This window comes from Populus alba, chromosome 11, assembly GCF_005239225.2.
Source record: "Populus alba chromosome 11, ASM523922v2, whole genome shotgun sequence".
Classification (NCBI taxonomy): domain Eukaryota; kingdom Viridiplantae; phylum Streptophyta; class Magnoliopsida; order Malpighiales; family Salicaceae; genus Populus; species Populus alba.
Window position 1 is genome coordinate 3,201,804 of NC_133294.1, and position 10,549 is coordinate 3,212,352.

Consider the following 10,549-nt stretch of genomic DNA (forward strand, 5'->3'; position numbering starts at 1 on the left):
CTAGAGGGAAAGAATAGCTTCAATGGAAGAGATGAAATGAATGATGTACTTGCAACAATTCCATCACTTTGAAGCAAATTGCGTCCCTGATGATGCTCTAGCTCCATATTCAGGCTGTTAAGATTTGAGCAACCATCTAAATCCAGCTCTTGAAGTGAATTCAATCTACTCATTTCTTCTGGAAGCTCCATAAGACTTGTACAATTTCTTAGATTTAAGATCAACAATCTTTGTAAATCACCAATAGATCCGTGAACTTGAACCAAACGGATGCAGTCTACAAGTATTAGCTTTTCAAGGGCTGGGAGACCCGAGAAGTCTGGGGTTCTAATGAGATCACGAGAGTGACGGAGATCAAGAATTTTTAATTTTGGAAGAAACTGTGAAAATACATGAATTTAGTTGTTATCAATTGAAAACGAGAGAGAGAGAGCCATAGAGAGACTTGATACATACTGGTTTGCCCTTCCAAGCATCAATTAGACAGCTTCTGGATAGATCAAGAACCACCAGCTTCTCCAAGCATATGTGATTTGGTATGGAGCTCAAAGACAATCCATGCCAACTTAACCATATCAAATTCTTGGGAAAGTGCTCAAAACTTCCATGAAAATTAGTGCAGTTTAGCTGGAGAAATTTTACATCTGTCATCTTTCTAAAAGCATCCGTGCTAAGGATGGGAAACAAAACTTGTTTGGCTAGTTTGTAATTTTCCCCCATCAGAAAAATTGGAAAGCCATTGTTGAAAGAAGTTAAGCCTGCGGCGCTTGTGACAAACCATTGAATCAGTACAGACAACTTCTGCATAATGATATTCCATTAATGCATGCATATCAATGGTAAGACCACGCAATTTTTCAGCATCCTGCGTAATAATATTAAAAGTACATGAAAAAGGAAAGTTGATGAATGAATATGTCAAGGCACCACAAACCATTTAAGTAGACATTTAAAAAAAATTCAGCTACTTACAGTAGTTCCTTGCAAAACTGTAAAAGCATCCCCATGATGCCATATTCTTTGACATTTGGGTGATTCTTGACGAGCAATTTCCCTACCCATATCTCTTACTAGTTGATGCATCCACAACCTTTGATCACTGTTGATTTCAACAAGACATCTATCGATGAGATTGTCAATCCCAAATCTTGCACCTTTATCGAGCCCATCCAGTATCCTAACTACATCATCCACATCCATTCCATTGAAGAAACATGCGATATCAAGGAATAAGTTCTTCGGATAATCACCATCAAGATAGTCGTAACTTATTCGAAGAACCTTTTGAACTTCAAAATTAGGAATCATTTCCATTTGTTGTAATGCGCTTTCCCATATTTCTCTTCCTTTTCCGGACAATGAAGAGCCAAGAACTCCAAGAGCTAATGGAAGTCCATTACAATGATGTACTATTCTCCAAGAGTCTTCTACAAAACCATCAACAGGGTAAGCTCTCCCAAAGGCATTCCAACTGAAAAGCTCAAGCGATTTTTTGTTATCCAAAGGTTCGACTTTGCACTCGAACCACTCAATATCATTAGCTGAAAACAGACCTTTATTTCTGGTTGTTACAATGATTTTACTTCCTTTACAAAGCCAATTTTGCATGCCAATGATTTTATTGAATTGGTCCCTTTTGTCCACATCATCTAGAACAATAAGAGTTCTTCTGCAACGTAATGCATCCTTAATCTTCAAAATTCCTTCATCTTCATCATTTATCTCATCAACAGTCTTTTTTAGGATGTCGGAAAGAAGTTGCCTCTGCAGGCAAACTATATGTTTTGATCTAAAATTTGACAGGAAGCTCTTTCCTTCAAATTTATTAAAGTTCTGGTTAAAAACACTCTTAGCTATGGCTGTCTTTCCCACTCCACCAATTCCATAGAGTAAAGCAATGGCAGCACCATGGGATCCATCTTGCAACCATGAGTTGATATATTGTACCATAGCATCTCTTCCAATGAAATGAAGGGGGACATGAAATATTTTGGATCCAAATTCTTTGAGACATTCTCCACAATAGATTGGACAAACTGTGCCTCGTAACTACATCAAAACGTAAAGTACAATGTACGATAATTGCTAGTCTCTCTATAAAGGATAAAAATAGACAACATTTAGCTAAGAAATTAAAGCAGGTTGCATGTCAATGATTGATAGTTAAATTTGTAGGTGCGTTATCACCAAATCATGTTTGGAAAAAAAAAAATAAAACAAACAAACAAAAGAAGAAAGAAATTATTTTTTTTTCTTTTATGTTTTCTTATCGGTCTTCATTTAAATACTTAACTGAAAGAAATTAAGAGTTCACGACCAGCACTCTAGTCTTATGCTTTGTGTATTTTAATCAAGAGATGCAACTTACCCATCTCTTAAATCCTTTCCAGCTAAATCTGCAACTTCCTTCAAAGCAATCCTCCACCCCTTCACCCGCTCTATCTCCTCCTTGAAGCGCTTTTCTTGTTCCACAAATGCTGCTGCAGCGAAGCTCCCTGTTTGATTTCTGACTTCAGATGGATTCACATGGTAGAATACCGGCAAAACTATGGAGGCGGCAGTCCTCTTATGTTCCATGATCTTCACAAGTTCATCGAGGCACCATCTCGACCGAGCATAGTCTTTCGAGAACACGATTATCGATATTTTCGATTCTTGTATTGCCTTCTGGAGCTCCAACTCTATATTCTCTCCTCTCCGAATCTCTTCATCATCTCTAAATGTGTGAAACCCTGCTTGAACCAGGGCCCAGTAGAGGTGATCGGTAAAGTTCTTGCGGGTGTCTTCACCTCTAAAACTCAAGAACACTTGATATTTACAATTAGAAAACCGAGAAGAGTAGGATTCTTGATATTTCTCAGCAGCCATTTCGAGTCTAGCAAAGATAAGACTTTACAAAGATCTGGACAAAAAAAGAAGGAATTGCAGGATTAAAGTCGATAGTTCAAGATCGACACAGCACACCAATAAGCTGAAGTGTTCATTTATTATTATCTTACTTTTTCTGTAAGACAATTTTCAAGTTATTTCCCAGCAATCAACTCCTCCATGCCCTTTCAGAAAAATATTTGTAGATATGATAAATCTCTATGCTGAACCAAGAAAATCGGTTGATGAGATCATCACTAATTAGTTTCTAACAGTGAATTAATTTAAGTTACATTCCACAATATAACATTATACTAAAAGAGATAAGAAAGAGAGTACCTGCAATCTTCACTTTCCCTTCGCTGATGTTCTCTTCGCTGATGTTGTCTTATCAGTCCATCAATTTTCTGCTTTTAAGTCAACCTCACAAGTCATTTCCGCGTTAGGACCATTTTCTTTTTTTATTCTTTTTTTTTTATTTGCTCAAATCATTTATCACGCGTGGAGGGGAAGTTGCATGTTACATCTTTGTGTAGATTTCTTCCCCATGACTTTCCTGACCTTCTTGTTCTTTAGGATTTTTCTTCCCACATATATTAAGAGCACCCATGGGTCGGGCCAATCTTACATTAATTAACTATATATAATTAATGTGTATAATTTCTTTTACCAGTGCTTTCTCTTACTTCCAGCGCAATATTCCTTTCTCTTTCTTTCTTTTGCGAAATCCAACACATCAAATTATGTTAAATTAAATTTTGAACCTGGCACTTAAAGTAGCACTTACCAAACATTAAGATCAAAATCAAGATAAAGGTAAAGTAAATTTGATATTTTTCTTTTGTATAAAGTAAATCTGATAAAGTTACCTGCAATCCTCACTTTCCCTTCGCTGATGTTCTCTTATCAGTTCATCAATTTTCTGCTTTTAAATCAACCTTGAAGGTCTCTGTGGTATGGGCCATTTCCGCGTTAAGACCTTTTTTTTTCTCTTTAATTTGCTTAGAAGAGCTCGTTTGGCTATGCGTTTGCGTTCGTGTTTCTTCAAAAACGCATGACAATACTATTTGGTTACAAATCGTCAAACAATTAAAACACTTGGGTCCCACCATTTACATGCGGCTGGAACATGATTTTTTAAAAGCAGCAAGATACTGCTTTTTTACGAGTTTCAACAATGTTCACCAGTGAATTGCACTGTTCATGTGACTTTTTTTTTTTTTTTTAGTGTTTTAATTTTTTTAACAGTTTTTTTTTAATAATTTTTTTTTAAAAAAACTAGTTTAGAGTGAATTAAATTTACTTACATTGTGATGTGAGCAATATTTTTTTTTCCTGAAAAAACTAGTATAAAATAAATTAAATTCATTCAATTTTATACCTGATAATGTTTTATCTAATTTTATTACATGCTCACAAAATTATAAAAATTGTAGTTCTTATTGGCTGAATTTTGTATACATTGGAATTATAAATAATTTAATGGAATAATAAAAAATATTTTATATAAAGTATTATTTATTTCATAATGTAATAGTAGTTAATTCTACCATATTTAAATTTAAAACCATCAATATTAATATATATTTTTTAAAATTATTTTATAACCTCAATTTCAAAAGCATTATTAACTAAACACATTAAACTATTTTTTCTTCAACCTCAATTTCAACCACAGTTTTAACTAAACATCCATTTTTTCAAACCAACCTCAACTAAAACTACTTTTTATAAAATAATTTTTTTCAAATCACAACCACAACAGCTACCGCAATACCAAACAGACTTAAGAGAAGCTATTTCTGCTTTTGATACAGGTACACATCACTATTGGGAAAGTGCTCATAACTTCCGTAGAACTTGTGTAATTTAGCTGGACAAATTTTACATTTTGCATCTTTCTAAACGCATCCGTGCTGAGGACAAGAAACAAACTTGTTTGGTCAATTTGCACTTGTTCCCCCAAGAAAAACTCAGAAAGCCACTATTGAGAGAGGAGTGTAAATCAGTGCAAAGATCTCTGTATCATGTTGATCATTGCCTGGGCCAATTGGAGTGCATTCTAACTCATGTTTTATGTGCGTTCTTAGTCGTGTTTGATAATGGTTACCTTTGGTGCACCTGATCGGCAAATCGCCTGGAAATAGCTGCCCAGAATGCTTAGCACCTAACAAAATCGGAATTAGAGGAATTTGCTAGAGCAACAGAGGAGTAAGCAATCGAATTGTTCTGTGTTCATGTAGAAATTCTCATAAATGTGGTTTTGAGGTTGGGCTGCAATCAATTTGGAAAGATTTTGGTCCATGCGATGAGAGCATTCCTTCTGTACTATGTTAAGTTGCTTCATTTTTTTTCTTTCATTTTCCTTTGCAGTCATATTTGCTCTTGCTGTATTCATCTATCTGGAAGAGATGTTAGAGATGTGTGTCAACAGGCTGAACGATCATGGGCATCAAAGGTAACCAACTAAACATCTCATGTCCTCTCACATCGTATTGTTTACATGTCTTTGCATTCGCAGCATAATCGATAGATAATTCAAGGACAAGCAAGTAAAGATGGAGAACAAGGAAGTCTTCCACCTCTGGCAGAATACACCAAAAAGCTCCATGAATTGAAGGCTCTAGCTGGCATTGTATAGCAGAAAATTCAAGGTTCTAAGCATATCATCTCTACATGTTTCAGTCTTCCCCCTCTGGCAGAATACATCAACAAGCTCCATGAATTGAAGGAAGGCTCTAGCTAGCATTGTAGAGCAGAAAATTCAAGGTTCTAAGCATTTCATCTCTATATGTTTCAACCTCCCACCTCTGGCAGAATACACCGAAAAGCACCTTGAATCGAAGGAAGGCTCTAGCTAGCATTGCAGAACAGAAAATTCGAGGCTCTATTATGCACCCACAGAAACCTCAAGTGGATACATGTTAGAAAGATTGACAGAGGAATTGTAATTTCAATGTTATATAGCACAAACCCTAGGTATATCAATAGATGTATAGCATGCATACGAGTCCTAATAAATCAGCAGAAGGTCAATTTCAGGTTTTGCAGTAGGAATTCTGTACTTAGGGTTTGCAAAACAGTAGTTAGGATACCACACCATCAAACATAATGCAAAGAAGCAATGGATGCAGATCTCTTTATTGCTCTGTCCATTCTTGACTTAAATAGAGAGAAAACATCAAGCAGAAATTTTTATCACACGTTTACTAGGGCCTGTAATTCTTGTTATAATTACCAAAAGGGACATTAGACACACACACAACACATAATCTTTTTTTTTTTGGTAAGCCACACACAACACATAATCCCTCTCATCAACTCACACGGTTCTTCTTACTTCACCCACCAGTAAGAAAAAGGCACGTGCAGGATCAAGGCTCTTCATATCTGACGTGGAAAGTTTACTAGCCTGTAATTTTGCATCATTTGAATTGATTCTAGCTTTTTCTTTCTGTTGAAACTCAAGTGTATATATATGAAGAATTAGTCAGAAAAACAAAGCAATTGGTTAAATAGGGATGGTAGGAGGGGAAGTTGCTGATTACATTTTATCTGTTTCTCTGATTCTACTCGTTGGGTTGCCCTGCTGGACAACATTTCTGCTGGTGTCTTTAGAAGACAAACTTATGCCAAGAAAGAGAGAGAGAGTTTCTCATGTTGGAAATGCAGAGTGTTTAACTCAGAGTCCTGTCTTGAACTCTAAGGCTGAGTGTACAACAACTTCAAAAGAAGTATGCAAAACTGGGGAAAGACATTCTGAAGAATTTTGGATGGTTAGATCTCGGGAGGAAGGTTTATCCTTGGGATGATGGATTATCAATAATCACAACAGTCACTACAATAAAAATTTCTAATAATAAGAGAAGCTATTTCTGCTTTTGATACAGGTACATTATCATTGTGTTAACTTCAATGTTTGATGAGCTGCTATTATCATCAGATCCTTCCTCTTCATGCAACATTCGCACAACTGGATCATCTGTAAACATTGAAAAACTGAATTCATCACCATTATCAAATGCAGGATCATTGCCCCCAAATTTCCAATAGCTTACCCATAACAATTCAGATTTTTCAGCCAAAAATTATATCGAAAAATTGAGGGGTAAAAAACCCAGACTCTACCCCTCGTATTGTTTCTGATTTCAAGATAAACAAGACGATAAGGATTGCATACTGACATAGCAGAGAACCATGTGAATAGATCAAAGCCACAAATCCGGTGCGCGGCGGGTGAGGATATTTTGAATGACAAGTACGTACTCTACGAACTCTTTCTAAAGTAGCCACTCCTGTTCTTCCTCGTGAAACCACCTTAAAATCTCATTTTCATCATATTCAAGGACAACATTGAATCTGTTGGCCTAAAGTTCTATCTGTTCCATCAAAGCAAAATTTATATAATGAGCAAAGGAAAAATTTTCTAGACATACAAGAACAAAAATGTAGAGTTGAAATAAAGCAGAACTTATAAAATGAGCAACGGGGATCAAGAATTTTAAATTTGGAAGAGACTGTTGCATATGGAGAAAGTGAACGATTGTTGGGAAAAGTTTTCTCACTTGCAGGAGATAACTTGGAGGCCATCGTGCAAGAGATAAACCCACTTCCTTTCAGTATACTCAAACCTTTGAGAAGGCCAATTCAATGTCAAGAAGGCCATCGTTACGCGCTCATCATGGTGCTTTGGAGACCAGAGGCAATTTTCACTTCTTCACCTTCTCCATATGCTCGACAAAACTTCCTTTCCGGGATCCTTGCTCCTTGGTTGCAGAGGAGAAAGCATCTAGCAGTGATAATGAGAACTCTCCTGAACTGAAGGGTCAGCTAGCTGAAGATCAAGAACTGAAGGGTCAGCTACTTCGCAGGTACAGTGGATATTTAGGCAGTCTCAAGCAGGAGTTCATGAAAAAGAGAAAGAAAGGGAAGTTACCGAAAGAAGCCAGGCAACAGCTGCTGGATTGGTGGAGCAGGCATTGCAAAGTCCATCAATTTTCTGCTTTTAAGTCAACCATAGCGACGGTGCCAAATATATGTCATACTTGAAGATAAGCAAGAAGCAGCACCAACTTGTTAAGAGCCTGAAGCAATCCCGGTAAAAAAAAATTCAATCTAAACCTCTTAACTGTGCGTTAGGTGACCTTGATAATTTGCATGTACAACCATATAAAGAATTTGTGAAAGAGGAACATAAGAAGTTGCTGGAGCATTGGATACAATTGGCAACCACATGTACTTGAGTCCTATCTCTTCTTCTAGTAGACATGTTGTTGGAATATTGCCAATTATGTTGACATTGTCAAAGGAGGCTTGTTGGTGGCAACCACCAACCTTGACTTTGGTAGCCATCTTTGTTGAAGAAGAGATGAGTTTGGCAGCCACCATTGATGACAAAGGAGCAAGAGGAGCTGTCATTGAAGCCTATAAATAGACACCAAGAGTGCATCACAAAATGAGAGAGAGAGCCTTGTAGGAGAGCTACAAAAGAGAAGAAGAGAGAAAGAAAGAGAAGGGTTGCCACCAGCAGCCCTGCTGCCCTATGTAGCAATGAGAGATGGGAGTTGAGTGGATGTGATCCTCCTCCATGTATTGTATTCTTTTTCTATCTCTAATAATATCTATCTCTCCCGTGGATGTAGGTAATTTGCCGAACCACGTTAAATATTGTGTCTCAATGTGCTTACCCCTCCGATGAGCAATTATCAGTACATCACCGGTCCCGGATTCCGCCCCTACACATGTCTGGTCAGCAGTTAGCATACCCAATTCATATTAAGATCTCACTGCAAACCATGAATAAACATCTACTGGTGGATTGTCACAGACACATCAAGTTAATGAAGAGCAACGTTCCTATTCGATTGATTTGGAATTGAAAGTGCATGAAGAAGACATCGGGAAAGATTTGATGCACGGACAATCTGATGATGGCCTTCTTAACTACTTCGATGAGGCAAAATATGATTTGGTTTGTGAGGGTGGTGTTATTTTTACACTTGTCTAAGGACACTGAGTCACAAATCAAATTGGCCTGCGTCATACAAAAAATGATGCAAATTCATAGCTGTGCACTGAGTGCCAAATTATTTTAGTTTTTAAAAAGCTTTCAATATAACACCAAATCTAAAAAAAATTCAACTCAACCCATCATTATTTTCACATTTAATTTCTTTTCAAAAAAACACACAATAATTTCGTTATCAAAATTATAACGATCACTGCAATAATAATTTCTAAAAATATGAGAAGCTATTTCTGCTTTAGCTGCTACATGTACATCATCACTAGAGTTTGATGAGCTGCTATCATCATCAGTTCCTTCCTCTTCGTGCAGCATTCGTACACCAACCCTCTTTATTTGAGCAACCAGATCATCTGTAAACACTGAAACACTGAATTCATCACCGTTATCAAACGCCGGGTCATTGGACCCAAATTTCCAATAGCTTAGCCATAACAATTCAGATTTTTCAGCAGAAATTCTATCAGAAAAATGGAGGGGTAAAAAACCCAGACTAGTCTACCCTTGGTATTGTTCCTGATTTCAAGATAAACATGAAGATACGGATTGGATACTGGCGTAGCAGAAAACCATGTGAATAGATTAAAGCCACATATCCGGTGTGTAGCAGGTGAGGATATTTTGAATGACATGTGCTCTTCAAACTCTTTCTGTATTAGCCCTTCCTCCACATAAAACTCCAACATCTCATTTTCATCATATTCAAGGACAACATTGAATCTGTTGCCCTGAAGTTCTATCTGTTCCATCAAAGCAGAAATTACAAAATGAGGAAAGGGAAAATTTTCTAAATATCGAAGAAGTACAAAAATGTAGAGTTGAAATACAGTAAAATGGGCGAGGGAGGACCTGAAATCTCCACGTCTGCATTTGAACGCTGACCATTTCCATTATTCTCAACAAGTGTGAGTCAACTTTTTGGATTAATTCTAGCTTAATCAAATCTTGGATGTGAACTAATTGATCACAATCACGAGCTATGGTAAAAGGGATCAGATTTGCAATTCTTTGCAGCGAATAACAATAGGACACGTCTAACCCAACCAAATTGAATGGAAGCTCCAGGAGCGTTTGAAGCATTTTGCATTCCGCTAATGAAAGGTAATTGAGTGTACCAATGTAAGAAAGGTAAGAAAAAAGTAAGACTCTTTCCTTGTAATTCATGAAAAAAGTAAGAAAGGTAGGACCAGAAAATACATTTGAAGGACTAGCTTCCCTCTTTTTCAAGAAAATGGGTGAAGTTTAAATAATTGTATATTTCCATATGTAAGTGGTAATTGAGCAAGGTTTTTCTGTTGCAGCAGCAGTATGGGTGCTGCTTTACTGTCTTTCAACACGCAATTACTACGAAAATATCATGCTAGTTGCTGCAGTAACTTTTCATGGGATATTTTAATGCTTTTTGAGCTGCTAACTCATTTGTGCCTGTCATCAGGTTGTGGTGATGGCAATGATAGGAATGTGTCATCTGAAGAAGAGGTTGATGTGAATAACAACTTCATAGATCCTCAAGCTGAAGATCAAGAACTGAAGGGTCAGCTACTTCGCAGGTACAGTGGACATTTAGGCAGTCTCAAGCAGGAGTTCATGAAAAAGAGAAAGAAAGGGAAGTTACCGAAAGAAGCCAGGCAACAGCTGCTGGATTGGTGGAGCAGG

At 37.0% G+C, this 10,549-nt stretch overlaps 1 pseudogene; it reads right to left on the bottom strand.

Annotated features, from left to right (window-relative positions):
- Positions 1-756: 756 nt before the first annotated feature.
- Positions 757-3,285, bottom strand: LOC118040275 (disease resistance protein RUN1-like; annotated as a pseudogene).
- Between the last annotated feature and the right edge of the window lie 7,264 nt (positions 3,286-10,549).